Source organism: Lathamus discolor, chromosome W, assembly GCF_037157495.1.
Source record: "Lathamus discolor isolate bLatDis1 chromosome W, bLatDis1.hap1, whole genome shotgun sequence".
NCBI classification, from domain to species: Eukaryota; Metazoa; Chordata; class Aves; order Psittaciformes; family Psittacidae; genus Lathamus; species Lathamus discolor.
The window spans coordinates 27,942,571-27,964,575 of record NC_088908.1 but is presented as its reverse complement, the minus strand read 5'-3'; the positions used below and the strand labels follow the sequence as shown (position 1 = coordinate 27,964,575).

General features: G+C 43.8%; 1 long non-coding RNA gene across 1 annotated transcript; it reads left to right on the top strand.

Annotated features, from left to right (window-relative positions):
* The first annotated feature begins 258 nt into the window (after positions 1 to 258).
* LOC136004389 (uncharacterized) lies at positions 259 to 4,898 on the top strand. Its single transcript, XR_010608432.1, has 2 exons — positions 259 to 882; positions 4,620 to 4,898. It is a non-coding gene; the product is annotated as an uncharacterized LOC136004389 (long non-coding RNA).
* The last annotated feature ends 17,107 nt before the right edge of the window (positions 4,899 to 22,005 follow it).

Here is a 22,005-nt window from a genome sequence, read left to right as displayed (position 1 = left end):
ACCCTTGAGACAAGGGGGACAGAAAATCACAAAATGGAATATATAAACCTTTAGAATCAGTTTTAAGTAATGTTAAGTAATGGCTTTGTAACAGTAGCAATGGAAAATTACTGAAGTGCATGATACATAGAAAAAAAATAGAGTGCAGCTAGAGAACACACTGAGCATTCTTGTACAAGATAAATTGTTATAGTTGACACAGTTTTAAGAAAAACAGTCTAGAGGAACAGGACACAGGGATAAGGAGTATCTGGGAATGGCAGGTGTCCAGGATGGGCTACATTTTAACTGATAAGTAGGAGGATAGGAGGATTATTGGAGAGCGTCGAGGCAGAGGGTTGAGGCAGTTTGCGCGGCAGTTCGCGCGGGCAGGCGAGCGGGCAGGGGAGCGGGCAGGGAAACGTTCCAACTGCCTCATCGAGAGGACTCGCCTGGAGTACAGGAGGGGGAAGGAGTGCTGAGAGATGTAGACAGATTGATTGACCAGATAGATCATGGTTACAACACGATCGAAAGCTGTAGTGAGTACTAATGTGGGTATCCAGACTGAGCCTTCCTGCAGACATGCAGCTGTGCAGGTCTCTGGCTGCAGCGAATGCCTGAGCCTGGCACTTGTATTGGAGGGAGCCAGTGATACTGCTTGTGTTCGCTGTGAGCAAATAAATGATCTGCTCAGGCAGGTGGCTGAACTGAGGGAGGAGGTAGAAAGGTTGAGAGCCATTAGAGAGTGTGAAAGTGAAATAGATTGGTGGAACCACACCCTAAGGCAAGGGCAGAGGGAAGTGGTTCAACAAGTTATGGATCCCCTTCCCTCCTACCATCAGACAGAAGGAGAGAGCTTAATGGACAAGGATGGATGGAGGGAGGTTCCTTCTCAGAGAGGTAAGCGAAAACCCTCACAATCCCTTCCTCCCTCCCAATTGCCCTTGAATAACAGGTACGAGGTCTTGGAAATTCAGGGCCAGGTGAATGGAGATGGAGAGGCAAATCTATCTAGTGAGTCACCCAGGGCTAGTCACTCACCCCCATGCCTCAGAACTTCCCCAACCAAGAAGAAAAGAAGAGTAATTGTGGTGGGTGACTCCCTTCTGAGGGGAACAGAAGGGCCCATTTGTCGACCAGATCCACCCCACAGGGAGGTCTGCTGCCTGCCTGGGGCTCGGATTAGAGATGTTAAAAAGAAACTCTCTGAACTGGTGCAGCCGTCTGACTACTATCCGCTGCTGGTTTTTCAGGTTGGCAGTGACGAAATTATTACGAGGAACGTAAGGGCAATGAAGAGAGACTTCAGGGCCCTGGGACGGCTGGTTAAAGGGTCTGGAGCACAAGTGGTGTTTGCCTCCATACCTGTTGCAAGCGAGGGTGAAGGGATATATAAGAAGACTCTGCAGGTTAATGTATGGCTACGTGACTGGTGCCAAAGGCAGGGGTTTGGGTTTTTCAGTCACGGGCTGCTGTATGTGACACCTGGTTTGCTGGTGACAGGTGGGATACACCAGTCCCAGAGAAGAAAAAGGGTTTTGGGGCAGGAATTAGCAGGGCTTATTGACAGGGCTTTAAACTAGTTATGAAGGGGGGAGGGGATTTAACTGGGCCTGTTGGGGACAAGCCCAAGAGGAACATGCTAGGGATTGAAGGATGGCGGGCTAAGGAGGACTATCAATCTCTTGTTTCACTTGTGGGAAAGGATAGCTTTTTAGACCCTGTCCCGCAGGGGAAAAAGGGTACTAGGACTGGCTCCCTGAAATGCCTGTACACCAATGCACGCAGCATGGGGAATAAACAGGAGGAGTTAGAAGTCTGTGTGCGGGCTAAAGGTTATGATCTAGTGGCGATTACAGAGACATGGTGGGACAGTTCACATGACTGGAATGTGGTCATGGATGGCTATGTCCTTTTTAGGAAAGATAGGTCAGCAAAGCGAGGTGGTGGAGTTGCTCTTTACGTGAGAGAGCAACTAGAATGTATTGAGTTCTGTCCGGGGTCGGATGAGGAGCAAGTGGAATGTCTGTGGGTACGAATTAAGGGACAGACTGGCACGGGTGATACAGTTGTGGGGGTCTATTACAGACCTCCTGATCAGGACGAAGGAGTTGATGAGGCTTTCTACAGGCAACTGGAAGTAGCCTCGCGACTACATGCCTTAGTCGTCGTGGGGGACTTTAATTACCCCGATATTTGCTGGAAGACTCACACAGCCAGTCATTCACAGTCTAGGAGGTTCCTCGAGTGCATTGATGATAATTTCTTAATGCAAATGGTGGACGTACCAACTAGGAGAGCAGCGCTGCTAGATTTAGTACTCGCCAACAAGGAGGGTTTGGTCGAAGTGGTGATGGTCAATGGCAGCCTTGGCTGCAGTGACCATGAGATGGTGGAGTTTAGGATCCTGTGTGGGAGGAATAGAATACCTAGCAAAGCCACAGTTCTGGATTTCCGAAGGGCCAACTTTGGCCTCTTCAGTCAACTGCTAAGGGAAGTCTCATTGGAAAGTGTACTAGGCGGTAAAGGGGCTCAAGATAGTTGGTTAGCATTCAAGGACCGCTTCTTCCAAGCTCAGGATCGGAGCGTCCCAATGAGTAGGAAATCAAGTAAGGGATCTAGGAGACCGGCGTGGTTAAACAAGGAGCTGCTGGGCAAACTCAAGTGGAAAAGGAGAATCTATGGATTATGGAAGGAGGGGCTGGCCGCTTGGGAGGAATATAGGACAGTTGTTAGAGGATGTAGGGAGGCAATTAGGACAGCTAAGGCCTCCTTGGAACTCAATCTTGCTAGTCGGGTTAAAGACAATAGAAAGGGCTTCTTCAAATACATAGCAAATAAAACTAACACAAGAGGCAATATAGGCCCACTGCTGAACGAAGTGGGTGCCCTGGAGACAGAGGATATAAAGAAGGCAGAGGTGCTGAATGCCTTCTTTGCCTCTGTCTTTACTCCTGCAGACTCTCGCCGAGGGCCCCGGATTTCTATAGCCCCAGAAGGAGTCAGGACAAAGGAGGAGTTTGCTTTGGTAGATGAGGATTGGGTTAGGGATCAGCTATGCAATCAGGGCATCTGTAAATCGATGGGTCCGGATGGAATGCACCCACGGGTGCTGAGGGAGCTGGCGGAGGTCATTGCTAGGCCACTTTCCATCATCTTTGGTAAGTCGTGGGAAACGGGCGAGGTGCCTGAGGATTGGCGGATGGCAAAGGTCACACCAGTCTATAAGAAGGGCAAGAAGGAGGACCCGGGTAATTATAGACCGGTCAGCCTTACCTCCATCCCTGGAAAGATGATGGAACAACTTATTCTTGACTCCATCACTAGGCATATCAAGGATGAGGGGGTCATTAAGAACAGCCAACATGGTTTTATGAGGGGGAAGTCATGTATGACCAACCTTATAGCCTTCTATGAGGAAGTGACTAGGTGGAGGGATGATGGTAGAGCGGTAGATGTAGTTTTTCTTGATTTCAGTAAGGCATTTGATACTGTCTCCCACAGCATCCTCATAGATAAGCTAAAGAAGTGTGGGCTTGATGATCAAGTAGTGAGGTGGATCGAGAACTGGTTGAAAGGAAGAAGGCAGAGAGTTGTGGTCAATGGCGCAGAATCTAGCTGGAGGTCTGTGACTAGTGGAGTCCCTCAGGGGTCGGTGCTGGGACCGGTGCTGTTTAATATTTTCATCAGTGACCTGGATGAGGGAACTGAGTGCACCCTCAGCAAGTTCGCTGATGACACAAAACTGGGAGGAGTGGCTGACACACCAGAAGGCTGTGCTGCCATTCAGCGAGACCTGGACAGGCTGGAGAGTTGGGCAGGGAGAAACTTGATGAAATTTAACAAGGGCAAGTGTAGAGTCTTGCATCTGGGGAAGAACAACCCCATGTACCAGTACAGGTTTGGGGGTGACCTGCTGGAAAGTAGCGAAGGGGAAAGGGACCTGGGGGTCCTGGTGGATAGGAGGATGACCATGAGCCAGCAATGTGCTCTTGCGGCCAAGAAGGCAAATGGCATCTTAGGGTGCATTAGAAAGGGTGTGGTTAGTAGGTCAAGAGAGGTTCTCCTCCCCCTCTACTCAGCCTTGGTGAGGCCGCATCTGGAATATTGCGTCCAGTTCTGGGCCCCTCTGTTCAAGAAGGACAGGGAATTGCTTGAAGGAGTCCAGCGCAGAGCCACAAAGATGATTAAGGGAGTGGAACATCTCCCTTATGAGGAGAGGCTGAGGGAGCTGGGTCTCTTTAGCTTGGAGAAGAGGAGACTGAGGGGTGACCTCATCAATGTTTACAAATATGTAAAGGGTAGGTGTCAGGATGATGGAGCTAGGCTTTTTTCAGTGATATCCAGTGATAGGACAAGGGGCAATGGGTGTAAACTGGAACATAGGAAGTTCCACGTTAACATCAGGAAGAACTTCTTTACTGTAAGAGTGACAGAGCACTGGAACAGGTTGCCTAGGGGGGTTGTGGAGTCTCCTATGTTGGAGATATTCAAGGCCCGCCTGGACAAGTTCCTGTGTGATGTACTGTAGGTTACCCTGCTCTTGCAGGGGGGTTGGACTAGATGATCTTTTGAGGTCCCTTCCAACCCTTGGGATTCTGTGATTCTGTGTGATTCTGTGATTATTATGTCTCCAGTGCTAACGAACCAATTAAACTGGTATGAGCATCTACTGCGCGTACTCCAAAGGCTGCCAGAAGTGATGAAGATTGTTGGAAGAAGTAAACGACCCTCAGAGACCACCACCACAATTCTGTATGCATGCGGGGAACTTTCTGGAAAATGACGTAATGTATGTATGACCAGGGACTATGTAAGGACAGCTTGTGTAGCAACAGGGAGACACACGTTAGGAGGAGCTATCCCCTGTGTCTCCCGGCGCCGCAATAAAGAATACCTGCTTGTCAGCTTGAAAACTTTGTTGGCAAGTTTGTTCCTGGAGTTTTCTCCAAATCACCCTGCTTAGCTTCCGAGTTTGGAAAAGATCAGGCGTTCTCAGGGTGGTCATACCATAGGTAAAACACAGAGCATATTCAGCAACAAGCTGTTTCTCAGCAAAAAGAGCAGGGTGCTTTAAAGGGCATTGAAAGGATAGTCAGGATCTTTAATATTTCCAGAATCTACTTCTACTATAAATAGCCTGGTGGTGGAGCGGAGAGTATGAGGGGAAAATCTATCTCCTCCATAGGTTGACCCCCTGAGGGAAGAAAAAAAAGGTGTAATTGTTAAAAATTCCTATTACATGCTTCTGTTGTGGCTCAAGCCAAGCCAGCAACCCAGAACCACGCAGCCACTCGCTCACTACCCCCCACGCCCCTCCTGGAGGGATGGGGAGGAGAATCAGAAGAATGTAATTCCCATGAGTTGGGATAAGAACAGTCCAGTAACTAAGATATGACACAAAACCACTACTGCTACCACCAATAATAACAATGATAAGGGAAATAACAAGGGAAGAGAATACAACTGCTCACCACCCGCTGACTGAGACCCAGCCCGACCCAAGCAGCGATCTAGCCCTTCCGGGTGTTATAAAAATTTCATCTTAACCATGATCTGATTCAATTATTTTATTACAATTGATTATATTACAATTGATTAATATCGAGAGGCAATAAGCAAGCAGCGCTGGCTGCACCGGGGAGTCTCCGCTCCGCCAGAGACGCACACCGGGGTCTTTGGGGTCTAGTCTCTTATACTTCTTGGTCCAGGGTCTCAGCCAATCCCTTCTTCTGTACCCTGATGCCGACGTGGCCCCTTTCCATTATTCTTTTCTTGTTGCTGGGGTCTTTCTCCCGTGAAGAGGTTGCTGAACTTCTTGGTCATACATTAACGGGGAGATGTCTTTCACATGCAATTAACAACCATCTTAGCCCCATAAATTCCATTCCTTATCTGGTTACTTATCCTGTAACAGGATGTATCTATCTCTTAGTTATGTAACCCCCTTAAAGCATTCAAACAGTTAATCAAAGCACTCTTTAAACAACAAAGGGGTTCCCAGCAGTTAAACAAAGCACCCTTTGAAAAACAAAGCAGTTGAGTAAGAGGGATTATTCCTTTGTTTCTTCCTCTTTCTCATCATTGTATTGACAGGAACATTTATCATAATCATGATCATTCCTATACATCCCACACAAGATACAATGGTCTCAAGGGGTTTTGATTCCACATAAAGTGCAATGGTGACAAAACCTCCTAAGTTGCTGACACAAATCATTCCTGTATACCTCACAAAGGGGTGGACTTGACCTTGGACAATATTGCCCAGGTTGTTCATGGATGGGAAAGGAGACAGAAATAAACTTCAGCTGGTAATGTAACCCATGTTTCTGGCTTCCCACATGGTGTGCTTAACTTTCTAATTTGATCATATTTTTATGGTTTGAATATTGTAAAAATGGTTTACCTAACAATAAAATGAGAGGGTTTTTTTTTTTTAATTAAGTGGAAGCATTATATCATTTGAACTAGTTAAATCTGAAGACTCTTTTTTAGCTGATGTCATAGCTGTGTTTTGTTTTTTAAATTCTTCCTGTATGAGAGAAAGGCAAGAGAGTTGGGTTTAAGTGATTTGGTAAAAATCATAAGTAAGTTAAAAGCAGGAGGTCTCTGTGACTGGATATAGCTGGTAGAACCACATCCCTGTAAATTGTCACTATAAATTGCAGACGCTTGTTCAAATGACCTAAGTATTTTGTATAAGTGATCTGCAGAACTGTAACTGTCCAACTGTGTAATCTGACTGTTTGTGTCCAGAAAACATTGACAATGGACTGGTTTAGGTGAAAATATAAAAATTTAGTTCTTTATGTCTACACCAATAGACGTTACCTTGAGGATTGTATGCTATATTCCACACCTAAGAGGTTAGGTGCTGAAACACATAGCCATTCTGAGACACTTCTGAATGGGCTATTGGGAAGACTAAATGAATGTATACAAACTTTTGCTCTCTTCCATCGGGGGGTGTGGAGGTAATGCATGTGTCTTTGCTTCCTTGCTAGGGTAGTATATCAAGTTTTCTCTTGTTTCTTCCTATGTTTCAAAATCAATATTCTCTCCACAGTTTCAGTTTTCTTATCTGCTCTATCTTATCTTCTGTGTTTGTGGACCTGGACAACAAATTCAGTCCTGACCAGTATTTACAACACAGAATTTTTTAACATCATAGTTTTGGATGTGTATTCAAAAATAACTGCATGTCATTTTAATGAGTGAGTTTCAAGGTTGTCAATTTAGCTTAAGAAAACCTAAAGCATTGATTTGCTCTATATTTTTTTCATAATACCATAGTGACAAATACCTACAAAGGCTATTTGGAAGGATCTTATTTGTGTTTTGTGTTGCTGTTATCGCCTAGAGAAGCCCCAACTACTGCACCTGAGACCTGTTACAATGCAGTAGCTGTATAATCACTCCAAAAAAGGCAAAAAGAAAAAAAGACAAAAGAACGTTATTTTCATTACTTTATAGATGGAAAGACAGGTACAAAGGGGTTCTGGATTCTTTTCAGTCAGGCAAGGAATAAGTTGTGGAGTTTGGAAATAGTCTGAGATGTGCTGAATTACAGTGCAGTGGCTCAAACCAATGGTCTTTGGTTATTTGTAACAAAAGTAGCAGTGTTAATATCTAGTTGAGTTCATGTCACCATTTTCCCAAAAGTACTTAAGAGAAAGCTCAGAGAGCATATATTAAAGCAAGAACAGAAGCAGGAAGCAGCAGGGAATTATATCCTGTCTTAAAATATGGAGGCCTAGTTTTTAGAAAATGCTTCTCATTCATCACAAATACAGAATCCTGCTCTTTGCATATGCAGCTTTAGTAAACAGTAAACGTAAAGGCCTTTTTTCTGTGTCTTCAAAAGCAGCATTCAATTGCTTTTCTACCAGTTCCTGTGTCATATCATCTAGGACATGACGTGTGTGAAGTGGGATGTATTGGAAGAGATGCCCATGTCACCAAAGGTCAGGAGAATAAAACTCCTTAATACCAATGTAGTATTAAGAAGCAGGCATTATTTATTATGGTGCCAGATGCATGGGGGATAGCTCTGCCTAACGTGCATGCAGATCCTTACAGGTTTCTTGCTTATAAACATTCTGGGAATTTTAATGTATATGTATGAGATGAAATCTTATGCATGTTATAATTTCTTCCCAGAACTAATTAACATAGGTTACTACTAACTAGAGCAAGTGCAGTTTATTTTGAGTGAGGGTCCCAAGGGTCTCTGGGACCCCTGGTGGTCATATCTTTGTTGACCTTTGGCTGAACTTCTCTCATGGTCTCATCTCTTTTATGGTCTTAGGTTGGCTTCTCTTCTGACTTTGTGAGGAATGGTTCTCAGTTCAATGAGCTGGATAGGCAAAGAATGTTCTTTACCCATTGTCTTGTTCCTTCTTGACATATCTATGGTTTTGTTTAGTTAAAATTCAACTTGGTAGTTTGCTTCAGCTAACAGTCAGTAAAATGAGTCCTCCCCTATCACCCACAGCAGTGGGAGTTCATGCAGATGCCATGTATGGAAGTGTTTTAGCTGAGTCAGTGCAGGACTGAATCTAGGTTAATAAGCTCTACTCACAGCCTCATTTATTAACTTGGGCACAGCATCAAACTGATGTGGCTTTGGACTTGAATCCCCACAACAGTATGCACTTCACTGCACAGAGTGGGCACAGTTATAGTTTCTTCTCGGCCCATGTCTCAAGTGGGTGACAGAGACACCACTATCTTCTAAGAGGGTAGGTCTAGTTTGGCAATAGGCTTCTCTGTCTTGAATTATTGTATGTCTCCTGGTTTTGAAGAGGTGCTGAGTCCTTACATCTTCAACTGAAGACAACAATGCACGTGCTCATTGCACCTCAAACCAGTTTGTTTATTTAATCAGTTCTTGCTAATTTTTAGCACTCAGCTTCCCAGCACTGCCTTCCTAGCATGTCTAGACTTATTCATAATCCACACCTTTGAAGATCATTAACACTACTGAATAGACATGTGAGATTAGAGGTGGGTATTTAATGAGTGCACTGTTGTTTCTCCTTGCCTTTTGGGGGCTGGGATGAAACATGATTTAGAAACTTGTATTTTGGAAGATGATATATGTAAAACCAGTCTCTCTGCATACATCGGGGGGGGGGGGTTGTTTGAAGAATAAATTACTTCCAATTATATGACAAATTAAACAGAAGTGTCACCTTGCTTTAATGTCTTTTAGCTAACAGCTCACTAAATGTATATGAGCAAATACCTTGGGACCTCACTATTTATGTTTTTGAGGTGTTTTTTTTTTTTTAGAACCTGTTTAAGTATATTTGCATTTAGACTGTTTCTATCTAACAGTTTTCTCACTGGTTTGGGGATTAAGCCAGCTAAATCTGCTTTAAGATTTAGTAAATTCAGCTTGACTAACTCAAGAATGCTAATTTTGAAATAATCTGGAGTTGATATTTCAGATGTGGCCGAGTCATGATTAGGGTAATTTCTTTAAGGACAATGGGGTCTTGTGTACCTTATGCTTCTGTAAAAGCATGAGGAGCAAGAACCAAGCAGTAGGTAGCAGAGATGCTGAAAGATGGCTCTATCAGAAGAATACCTTTAACCTGTGCCATTCAGGAGAGAAGGCTAAAAACTTTCAGTCCTTCCAGACTGATTCTCTTGTACCTTGCTTTTCAAAGATAGAGATATTTTTTTGAAAAAAAAAAGAGTTGTTGGTGAAAATTCCTCTTCAACATTTTCTAGATTTATTTCTTTGAAACTTATTTTCAGAATATATCTCCTGTCTTGTTTTGCCATTGGGAATGTCCATATTGGTGTAATACTACCTATGCTACTTCAGTGCAGGAATACATAGACAAATTTAAAGACTTTTTTCATAAATAAGACAAATTTTATGGCTTATCCCTCCACTGTTTTCAAACGCCTATTTTTGAGGTTCTAGGCTGACTGTGTTTGGGTCTCATTTGAGCTTCTACACAGTGAATAAGATAAGGATCAACCTATGATAAAATTTTAATGAGCAGTAGTCCTACTATCCACAGGTGTAGATCACAAGGCCCACATTAGTGGTTAGAACTAAACACATCTAAAAAAGATGCCTTTTTCATCGTTGTCTCTGCATTACTCTTTGCCAGGGTTATAAAATATCATTTAAGAATCATCCCAAGTGTGAATTCATGGAGCAGATAAGACAATTTCTTCAGCTAGATTGAAGTTGTAATTCTTTTCAATTGTAATTGCTGGCTGGAGAGGTGCCTGCAGGCCATAGGGTTGCTGTTCTTTACAATAGTTCCTTTGAAAAGAAAAGGAAATATAAACCTGGTGAGTGTTTCTAAGATTTTTGCTTTCCCCCTCCCCCCAAAGGTGTGAACTCAAAAAGATCAAAGCATCTAAGTAAAATAGAAATAAATAATAATAAAACTACCATGGCTTACTACTGTGACAGTCTCTTTAGGGTTACATATTTACGTTGGGAAAGCTGTCCCACATTGGGAAGCCTGTGTTGCAGTCGATTGCTCCTCATCACAGTGTGCCCTAAGGGAGAAGACAGCAGTCTTGCTCCTTTAACTCCACATTTATTTCTGTGTTGCTTTGTTTTTATGGTCAAGAATATAACGTTTTCTCTCCAAGCGTTCTGACATTTGGCAGGGAATGAGGAAGGAAGTGAAGTGACAAAGCAAACCCCTGTGCAAAATCTGCATAGGATGGATTATTTTTACATTTTTCTCCTGAGAAAATCTGAGGTGATGGAGTCATGATGCAACTGCTGTTCCAAAAGGTGGCCATTTGTGTAATGACAAAAGGAATCAAATAAATTAATGTGTAATTTAATAATACTTGATTTGGCAAAACTGTGTTATGCCATATCTGCACTGCTGTAAGTTGACTTTAATGCAGGTGCAAAGATCTGTTACAGTCTGTTGTGGTTTAAGCCCAGCGGGCAACCCAGAACCACGCAGCTGTTCACTCACTCCTCCCCCCCGCCCCGCCAGCTCTCAGAGGGATGGGGAGGAGAATCGAAAGAATGTAAATCCCACAGGTAGAGATAAGAACAGTCCAGTAACTAAGGTATAACACAAAACCACTACTGCTACCACCAATAATAATAAAGATAAGGGAAATAACAAGGAAAGAGAACACAAACTCTCATCACCCGCTGACAGATACCCAGACCGACCAAGCAGTGATCTAGCCCTTTCAGGTAATTGCCCCCAGTTCTACATCCTGGGCATAACGTTGAGACAAGGGGGACACAAAATTACAAAATGGAATATATAAACCTTTAGAATCAGTTTTAAGTAATGTTAAGTTTGATGGCTTTGTAACAGTAGCAGTGGAAAATTACTGAGGTGCAGGATACATAGAGAAAAAATAGAGTACAGATAGAGAACATACTGAGAATTCTCACACAAGATAAATCGTTATGGTTGACATAGTTTTAAGAAAAACAATCTAGAAGAACAGGACACAGGGATAAGGAGTATCTGGGAATGGCAGGTGTCCAGGATGGGCTACAGTTAAACTAACTGATAAGTAGGAGGATAGGAGGATTATTATGTCTCCGGTGTTAACGAACCAATTAAACTGGTATGAGCATCTACTGCGCGTACTCCAAAGGCTACCAGAAGTGATGAAGATTGTTGGAAGAAGTAAACGACCCTCAGAGACCACCACCACAATTCTGCATGCATGCGGGGAACTTTCTGGAAAATGACGTAATGTATGTATGCCCAGGGACTATATACGGATGGCTTGTGTAGCAACAGGGAGACACACGTTAGGAGGAGCTATCCACCGTGTCTCCCGGCGCCGCAATAAAGAATACCTGCTTGTCAGCTTGAAAACTTTGTTGGCAAGTTTGTTCCTGGAGTTTTCTCCGAATCAACGTGCTGTGGTATGGAATACCTCTTTGGCTAGTTTGGGTAAGGTGACCTGTCTCTGCTTCCTCCTGACTTCCCCTCCTCCCTGGCAGAGCATGAGACTCACAAAGTCCTTGGTCAGAGTAAAAATTACTTAGCAACAACTAAAAACATTAGTGTTATAAGCGTTGTGCCCAGGCTGAAAGTCAAAAGCACAGCACTGCACCAGCTACTAAGAAGGAGAAAACACAACTGCTACTGCTGAACCCAGGACAGTATCCACCCCTTATTCCATGCCATTCACATCATGCTCAGATCCCACATTTTTCAATATACCATAACTCTTGTCTCATATATATATATATACACACACACATTCACACACACACAAAGAGGGATATATCATTCTTTAGTGCATGGACCAATCCCTATAAAGCTGCTGAGTTCATCTGGTCCATGATGTCAGGCTCCATATCTTGTAACAGTCTTTCAGAGTAGGAAAGAGTTCATTGTCTGTTCTGAAAGTCCCACCACCCTTTGCTTCCCTTGGCAGGTTGGTGGGAGTGTGATACAGTCAATCTGCCAGGCCTCCCCATATTTGTACTTCAGCCATCGTCCTCCATACCAAAGAGGATCCAAAACCCCACAGCACCCAGGAAAGCTTGTGTTTCTTACTTATTAGTTGGTGGAGACATTGCTGTTATCTTGTTGATCACATCTGTGGGGATCTGGCGATGTCAATCTTGCCATTTTATTCCCCAAAATTGAATCTCCTGTGCAGGTCCCTTGACCTTACTCCGTTTTATGGCAAAATCAGTGTCCTAGGTTCAGCAGTAGCAGTCATTTTTCTCCTTCTTAGTAGCTGGTGCAGTGCTGTGCTTTGACTTTCGGCCTGGGAACAGAGCTGATAACACAAATGTTTTAGTCTGACCAAGGACTTTCTGAGCCTTATGCTCTGCCAGGGAGGAGGGAAAGCTGGGAGGAAGCAGAGACAGGACACCTGACCCAAACTGACCAAAGAAGTATTCCATACCACAGCACGTCATGCCCAGGATGTAACGGAGAGTTACCCGGAAGGGTTAGTAGACTGCAGGGTTGGACTAGCTATCGGTCGGTGCTCAGTTGGGGTGGGGCGAGTTATTGGTTGGCTGGTGTTGAGGTGTTGTATTCTCTTCCCTTGTTATTTCCTTCATCATTATTATTATTGGTGGTAGCAGTAGTGGTTTATGTTATACCTTAGTTACTAAATTGTTCTTATTTCAACCCGTGGGAGTTGCATTCTTTTCGATTCTCCTCTCCGTCCCTCCGGGAGTAGGAGGAGGGCAAGAAGGGGGGGAGTGAGAGAGCGACTGTGTGATTTATGGCTGACTTTGTTTAAACCACAACAACCGGCTTTCAGCAGGTTTTGGATTATTTTCCTCCCTTTATCAAAAACTTCTTCTGCTGTATCACCCCATACGATAACATCATCAATGTCATGCAAATGTTGTGTAGCTTTGCCTCTGTTCCACTGCAGTTTGGATCATTCCATGGCAAATGGTAGGGCTGTGTTTCCACCCCTGGGGCAGTTGGTTCATTTGTATTAAGAACAGTTTAAGCTGGTATTAGATTAAACATGAGCATCTAGGTGGCTTAAGCATGAGCATCTAGGTGGCATACCTTCACCATCAGGTTCTTCACCCAGGCAGGGATATCTCACCACAGTGCAGCAACCCAGATGGGTTTACCTCTGTGTCGCCAGTTGCTCTGCTTCCATTGCTGCAGCAACCCCCACAGGTCATTTACCACCATCCATGAGTCAGTACAGATGTAAAGTACTGGCCATTTTTCTCATTCAGCAATGTCCAAGGCCAGCTGGATGGCTTCCACCTCAGCAAACAGATTTGATTCACCCTCTCCTTCAACAGTTTCTTCAACTTGTAGGGGAATCCCTACAGCTGCCTTACCAAGTATAGAGGTAATGACCAATGTAAAGAATACGAGAATGATTCGTGTCAGGAACTTGGGAATCATTGTTACCAGTGCACCTGTGACCAGTGTACCATGTGTGGTATGTGTAAAAATGACTTTGATTATAAGAAATGTTGCTGTCAGTATAATGAAGGGAGAGAAGAAGAAACAAAGGAATAGAATAGTCTTTTTAATCATTTTTGACTGTTAAAATAATGTTTTGTTTTACTGCTTGAGTGCTTAAAGGAAGGGATTGTGTAACCAAGAGATACATCCTGTTACAGGGGTTTGTGAAACCTATGCTTTGACTAAATAACCATACAAAGATAGAACTAGGGCTGTGATTAAGCTTGTGATAAACGATTTTTTATTAATAAATTACCAAGGGGTTCAGTTCCTCTTCCAAGAAGTTTCTTCACCGAAAAGCAGACATTGGCAACAAGAAAAGAACAATGAAAAGGGGATGTGTCGGCATCCGGGTACAGACGAAGAAGGGATTGGCTGAGACCCAAGACCAAGAAGTGTAAGAGACTGGACCCCAAAGACCCCGGCATGCGTCTTTGGTGGAGTGGAGACTCCCCTGCACACCCAGCGCTGCTTGCTTATTGCCTCTCTATATTAATCAATTGTAATAAAATAATTAAATCAGACCATGGCTAAGAAGAAATTTTTATAACAACCAACATCACAGGTTTCTACGTGGATGAGGACCCAGCAGTGACATCCACAGCCTGATTTGGTAGGTTTGCTCTTTGTGCCATATGAGCCAGCAGTTGGGTGTCAGGCCAGGGGCTGCTTTGCTCTGTATAAGGTGATCCTGGTGTAGTGTGGCACAGAGAGATTAAGTGGTTGGTGGGGTGTTGCTTCACACACACAAGGAACTATTCATTGTTATAATTTGTGTGGAGTTTTGGAAAGGTGTTATCTGAGGTGCCTGGACTGCAAATGCAAATAGCAGAGCTCTGCAGTATCTTCTCCTGGGAGGCTGTCAAGAGGAAGTAGCTTTAATTCCTTTGCAAGGCTTGGCAGTTTCCAACCATTCCAACCATCTTTCTGGGAAGCACTGTGCCACTTCCAGGCAGTTTCAGGAGAAGAGGCTGTGGTAGTCTTGGTCTGGATTTTTCCCCATGGGGAAACATTGCTAGGAACTGCATGGAACAGTGTTGGGCGCTAGTAAGAACATCTATATCAGGATGTGTAGGCTTCTATTTTATTTTGGGCTGTTCGTTTACCTTTGATTAATTTTTCCCCAAATTCTTCAGCTGGTCTGCTCAGACTGTGCGTGGGAAGCTGTCCAGGCATCCACAGATAGATGAAATGCCTGTGTAGTGACCAGAGTGAGATGGAAGTCTGCAGGGCAGCTTCTCCCTTCCCTGCTGAGTGACAGAAGAAATAGATCCTCTGGTCCCTGTAGTCTGAAGCTGTGGTTTATTGAAGTAAATTACTTTGTTTTTTTCTTTTGAGTTATTTCTTGTTATGCCTTTGCTCAGTTATCAAATTGGAAACAAATGGTGGAAGAATTTGCTTTCCATGTAAATGAGAGAGACTGAAACTACTTCTCTTTACTGTGCCACTTCATATACAGTTTCCTTAAGCCCAAATGGCTACTCTTTCCATAATGAACTTGAGTATGTCTTTTTACATGAGAAGTTTCAGTGTCTTTAGCGAGATTTCATACATTAATAGGCAAACAAGATTTTGGCTTTGAGAGCACCAAATCCTTTTGGAAAAATCCTATAAAGTTTAAGTAGAAAAGAAACTCAAGAATTCATATATGAATGACTCAAGCCTACATAACCTAAGGGAGGGTTTTCATAGATTGTTTTCAACATAGGGTAATATTTTGCATTGATGTTTACATAACATAGGTGGACCACCCAGTGAATGAAGACCAGGCTGGCTGGCCTCATGCAAAGAGTTGTGGTCAACGGCCCAATGTCCAGTTGGAAATGCTGGATTCCAGTTGGAATCCAGTTGGGATGATGTCCTGGATTCCCCTAAAATAAAATCCTTTTGAGGTACACATTGGACTTCCCCATCTTCCCGCATTACCCACCAAGTATACCTGGGTCCCTGAGCAAAAGCAAACCCATGAATGGGTTTGCCTTGCCCTGAAGCAGGAATAACCCAGACTGTCTTCCCCAGCAAATTCTTTATAGAATCATAGAATAGTTAGGGTTGGAAAGGACCTTAAGATCATCTAGTTCCAACCCCCCTGCCATGGGCAAGGACACCTCACACTAAACCATGCCACCCAAGGCTTCACCCGACTGCCATGATCTTTCAAATATGATGACAGTGGCTTAGCAACTTCATTTGCCAGCTCCTTCAGGACCTGCGGATGGATTTTATCAGGTCCCATGGACTTGTGCACGTTCAGGTTCTTAAGATGGTCTGCCTTCCAAGACTTGGTTGGGGTGGTCAGAGCATTTGCCAGTGAAGACTGAGGCAAAGAAGTCATTCAGAACCTCAGCCTTCTCCAAATCCAGGGTAGCCAGTTCTCCTGATAGCTTCTGGAGAGGGCCCACATTGTCCCTAGCCTGTCTTTTATTTGCAATGTACCTATAGAATCCCTTCCTGTTAACTTTCACATCCTGTTGTGGTTTAAACCGAGCCACACAGCTTGTTCACTCACTCCCCCCCCCTTTTCTCCCTCTTTCTTTCCTTCCCCCCCCCCGCTCCCAGAGGTATGGGGAGGAGAATCGAGAGAATGTAACTCCCATGGGTTAAGAACAGCCCAGTAATTAAGGTATGTTGAAGTCCAGGGCAATGAGCTTGCTGCACGTTCTTCTCACTCTCCTGAGGATCTCAAACTCGACCATCTCATGATCATTGCAACCAAGGCTGCCCTGGAGCCTCACATTTCCAAACAGCCCTTCCCTGTTGGTGAGCATGAGGTCATTTTTGGCACCTCTCCTTGTCGGTTCCTCTATTACTTGCAGAAGTTGTCTTCCACACAGTCGAGGAACTTTCTGAATTGCTTGTGCCAGGCCATACCATCCCTCCAACAGATATCAGGGTGGTTGAAGTCCCCCATGAGGACAAGGGCCTGTGATCGTTAGGCTGTTCCTATCTGTCTGTAGAGTGCTTCATCCACAGAGTCCTCTTGATCAGGCAGCCTGTAACAGATCCCCACAGTAATGTCCCCATCCTCCCAAGATGTAGTCTTTAGAAGAGAGCCTGGAAAACTGTTCCAATATCCAGTCTAGAGATGGTTTGACATCACTATCCTTTATTGCTATTCCATTTATAGTGTCAATTTTATCAAAAGTCTTTGAGAGTCAGTGGGATATAGGCATTTAACCTGCTTAAAGTGCTTTTGTAAATCCCTTTGGACATCCACCTAAGCTGCTAGGCAGCAGGGAGCTTTACATTTGCAAAGGCCAAGTAAGGACATTAAGTAATTAATCCCCACAATGTTTCTGTGATGTTACCATCTATAAGGAAGAGGAGACTGAAATGAAGGAACTAAGGTTACATAGAGATGTACAGAAATATGGGATGTCTTGATAGTCAACCCCATGGTTATTTCCTTCCTGTTATTCTGCCTTGCTGTTATTTGTAGATGATTAAAGTTGGATCCATAGACTTCCTGTGCAAATGACATCTCAACTCTGACTTACTTGCCATCCTAGTAAAAAGTGTAATAGAAAATGAGGACATATCCCTTGTGTTTTCTCAGGTTTCAGTTGTTTCAAGGGGCCCAGGCAGCATGGAAAAGTGGGTAGTAATACACTAACACTGGACAAAATCTTTCACAAGCCATGTGTCTGAAAGATGATTTTTTTTGCTGTGATGTGCAAAAACCTTCTTTTTCTTGTCTGCCTGACTCCATTGACTACAGTTTTACAATAAAAATGTAAGTTTGAGGATTTAGGGTTTTTTTGTGTGTTTTGGTTTTTTTAAGCGGAGAAGTGATTATAGAGATGCCAGCTGGAAACAAGTTTTGAATCTCTCTATTTCATATCTGCAGTGTAGCCCCAGTCTACTGTAGTCTGCTGGTTTTGGAGAAAGACTGGAGATAGGCAATAACCATAACTTCATCCAAGTGCTCTGGGGAGTGGATGCACTGGCCCATGGGAGCCCTGTACATCAAGGATGGATGATAAGGCCTCTCTGAAAAGGTTGTAAACAAAGATCATTGAATCATTATTGAGGTAAAGGACTGCATCTTCCATGGTGGATGATCTCCAGACACTGTTTGTTAGTAAAGTTACTCAGTAGCATGAGGTATTACTTATCATCCCTGATGTGTCAAGTCACCAGTCTGTGAGTCTTCTTGTCCTTGGTGGATTATGTCAACTGGCTGGCTAAGCCCAGCAAAACATGGAGTCAGGACTGGTAAATTCCTTGGCAGACTTTAGACGCTGTAGACATCTATTTGGATCAAAGCAGTGGTAGAAATCCCACTGTGAGATTGTGAAATGTCAACTACAGATGCAATTGCATAGTGTAACAAGGAAGCTGCACAGTGGCATTAAGGGACTGTGGCCATTCTTCTGCTTACAGAAGCAAATGCCAGGCCCAGAAGCATCTCTAGTCACTGCGCAGTCCAGTTTAAGGCTCTAAACCCAATGCATTGCCAGCTTTTATATTCGAAAAGATTAAGCCAAAGACTATTCAGTAGGAGGGAAATTCAGTTTTTCTTCCATTCTGGTGATGCACTATCTAGATACCTAACAGATTGAAATAACCAAGTAAAAGACTTATCCTTAGAGAAGGGACACCAGAGTTTAGCATGTGTCCTGTGGAATCTTGAGCTCAGTTTTAACAAGTTAGGCAGAGCTGCATGAGTATTCATTGAGCAAAGACATGAGGAGTAAAGCTAGGCAGAACTTAGGAGAAAAATGTAATACTTTTTCTCCCTTTTTCATTAGCATTTGAGTCTTACAAATACTTTATGACTAGTTTTAATTCATGGTAACCCTGTTCTTGATGTATTGCCTTAAGGGCACCTTAGAACTTTTAATATTAATTATTTATTTTTAACAATTTGTTTGCAAAGCCTTTATTTGCTGGGTACTGTACATCTGGCTAGGAGATAGAGTCATTGTCTTGAAGGATGGCATTGAAGACAGCACTGGTTGTACAGCCCAATAATAGCAGGAACAGAATTGAGCCCCAATCCATTACTCTAAAGCCAGGGCCATGCTGTGTTTCCAGTCAGAAAGCTCAGACTTCTTGTTTTGTTATTAATTATTCTTGGTATATTGCATATGTGGTACTATTCAGGGTTGAAACCTGGTCTGTAAGATTCAGGAGGTTTATTTTCCATCTTTGCCAGTCTATTCTTGCTGCTCATTCAGCCTGGAAAGTAATTTCCCCAAGGATCTTTGGACTCATTCCAGGTTCAGAAAACTTGGATTTCAGATTGCTCCCACTACTTATTTTTGTCCAGTCCCTATGCTTTCCCCTCTTGAACTTGCTTTTGCCCAGGAGATACAGAGAAAGTTGTTTTTTTCTGAGGCATCTGTGCAACAACAGATAATATTGTCATCAAGGCACTAACAGTATTGCATTGCATTTGATCACTTAAGCAGTGTCTGTTTAATGTTCAGCCTGTGCTGCGTTGTCACCTCTAGGCACATGACCTCTTTGGACTTTAAACATTTGCAAGATATGATCAGAAAATAGCTTTGTGCTTTTCTTGATATGGAAGTCCTTTTCATAATGCCCGAAGTGCTCAGCAACTTTTACTGGGGTATCTTAAAAGAACTGTTTAAAAAACCATAAGCGCAGTGACAACATGTTAGTTTCAATTCTTAATTTCTTTTTTTAGTGATACACAAATAGTGATTTAGGTGAAATCTCAGCTTTGCTGAAGTCAGTGGCAGAACTTGCAGTGACTTTACGAAGGCCAGGGTATACTGGTGTAGTCCTAACCACCTAAATGGTTAGCAGCTAGTAAGAACCTAGTATGATCATACTATTTCTCATATGTCAGTAATTTAAATAGAATCATAGAATCATAGAATAGTTAGAATTGGAAAAGACCTCAAGATCATCTAGTTCCAACCCCCCTGCCATGGGCAGGGACACCTCACCCTAAACCATCCCACCCAAGGCTTCATCCAACCTGGCCTTGAACACTGCCAGGGATGGAGCACTCACAACCTCCCTGAGCAACCGATTCCAGTGCCTCACCATCCTAACAGGAAAGAATTTCCTCCTTATATCCAATCTAAACTTCCCCTGTTTAAGTTTTAACCCGTTACCCCTTGTCCCATCACTACAGTCCCTGACGAAGAGTCCCTCCCCAGCATCCTTATAAGCCCCCTTCAGATACTGGAAGGCTGCTATGAGGTCTCCACGCAGCCTTCTCTTCTCCAGGCTGAACAGACCCAACTTCCTCAGCCTCTCTTCATATGGGAGGTGCTCCAGTCCCCTGATCATCCTCGTGACACTCCTCTGGACTTGTTCCAACAGTTCCGTGTCCTTTTTATGTTGAGGACACCAGAACTGCACACAATACTCCAGGTGAGGTCTCACAAGAGCAGAGTAGAGGGGCAGGATCACCTCCTTTGACCAGCTGGTCATGCTCCTTTTGTTGCAGCCCAGGATACGGTTGGCTTTCTGGGCTGCGAGCGCACACTGAAGCCGGCTCATGTTCATTTTCTCATCAACAAGCACCCCCAAGTCCTTCTCTGCAGGGCCACTCTGAATCTCTTCTTTGCCCAATCTGTAGCTGTGCCTGGGATTGCTCCGACCCAGGTGTAGGACCTTGCACTTGTCATGGTTGAACTTCATGAGGTTGGTATCAGCCCACCTCACAAGCGTGTCCAGGTCCCTCTTGATGGCATCCCTTCCCTCCAGCGTATCAACCGGACCACACAGCTTGGTGTCATCAGCAAACTTGCTGAGGGCCACTCAATCCCACTGTCCATGTCAGCGACGAAGATGTTAAACAAGACCGGTCCCATCACCGATCCCTGAGGGACACCACTCATTACTGGTCTCCAGCCGGACATTGAGCCATTGATCACAACTCTTTGTGTGCGGCCGTCCAGCCAGTTCTTTATCCACCAAGTGGTCCATCTATCAAAATGATGTCTCTCCAATTTAGAGACAAGGATGTTGTGTGGGACAGTGTCAAACACTTTGCACAAGTCCAGGTAGATGACATCAACCCCTTTCCATCAGTTCCACAGCCCCATCATAGAAGGCCACCAAATTGGTCAGGCAGTATTTCCCCTTAGTGAAGCCATGCTGGCTGTCACCAAGCACCTTGTTGTTATTAATGTGCCTTAGCATGCCTTCCAGGAGAATGTACTCCAAGATTTTGCCAGGCACAGAGGTGAGACTGACTGGTCTGTAATTCCCCGGGTCTTCCATTTTCCCCTTCTTGAAAATGGGGGTTATATTTCCCTTTTTCCAGTCATCGGGAACTTCACCTGACTGCCATGATTTTTCAAATATGATGGCCAGTGGCTTAGCAACTTCATTTGCCAGCTCCTTCAGGACCCACAGATGGATTTCATCAGGTCTCATGGACTTGTGCGCGTTCAGATTTTGAAGATGGTCTCGAACCAGATCCTCTCCTACAGTGGGCCCAAGGTCTTCATTCTCACAGTCCCTGCGTCTACCTTCTAAGACCTGGGTGGTGCAGTCAGAGCCTTTGCCAGTGAAGACCGAGGCAAAGAAGTCATTCAGAACCTCAGCCTTCTCCAAATCCTGTGTAGCCAGTTCTCCCGAGAGCTTCCTCAGGGGGCCTATGTTGTCCCTAGTCTGTTTTTTGTTTGCTACGTACCTGTAAAATCTCTTCCTGTTATCCTTAACATCCCTGGCTAGGTTTAATTCTAACTGGGCCTTAGCCTTCCTAACCTGGTCCTTAGCTTCCCGGACAACATCCTTGTACTCTACCCAGGCTGCCTGTCCTTGCTTCCCCTTTTTATAAGCCTCTTTTTTCATTTGAATTTTCCTCAGCAGCTCCTTATCCATCCAGCAGCTCCTTATCCATCCAAGCAGCTCCTTATCTATCCATATATAAGTTTATCCATATATAAGTTTTACCATAAAATGTAACATACAAATATCTCTGATTGAGAAAGCTTCCTTATTCTTAGTTGTTAGCTCAAATGATCCTAATACTCAAATATACTGCAGTATTTCTAAGCAGTGGAGTAGAACTTTGAGAAAGTTATGGTAGTTATCCGAGAGCTGTAACATTTACAAACACTAAATGAACAATACCATATATTTACATACTTGCCATTCC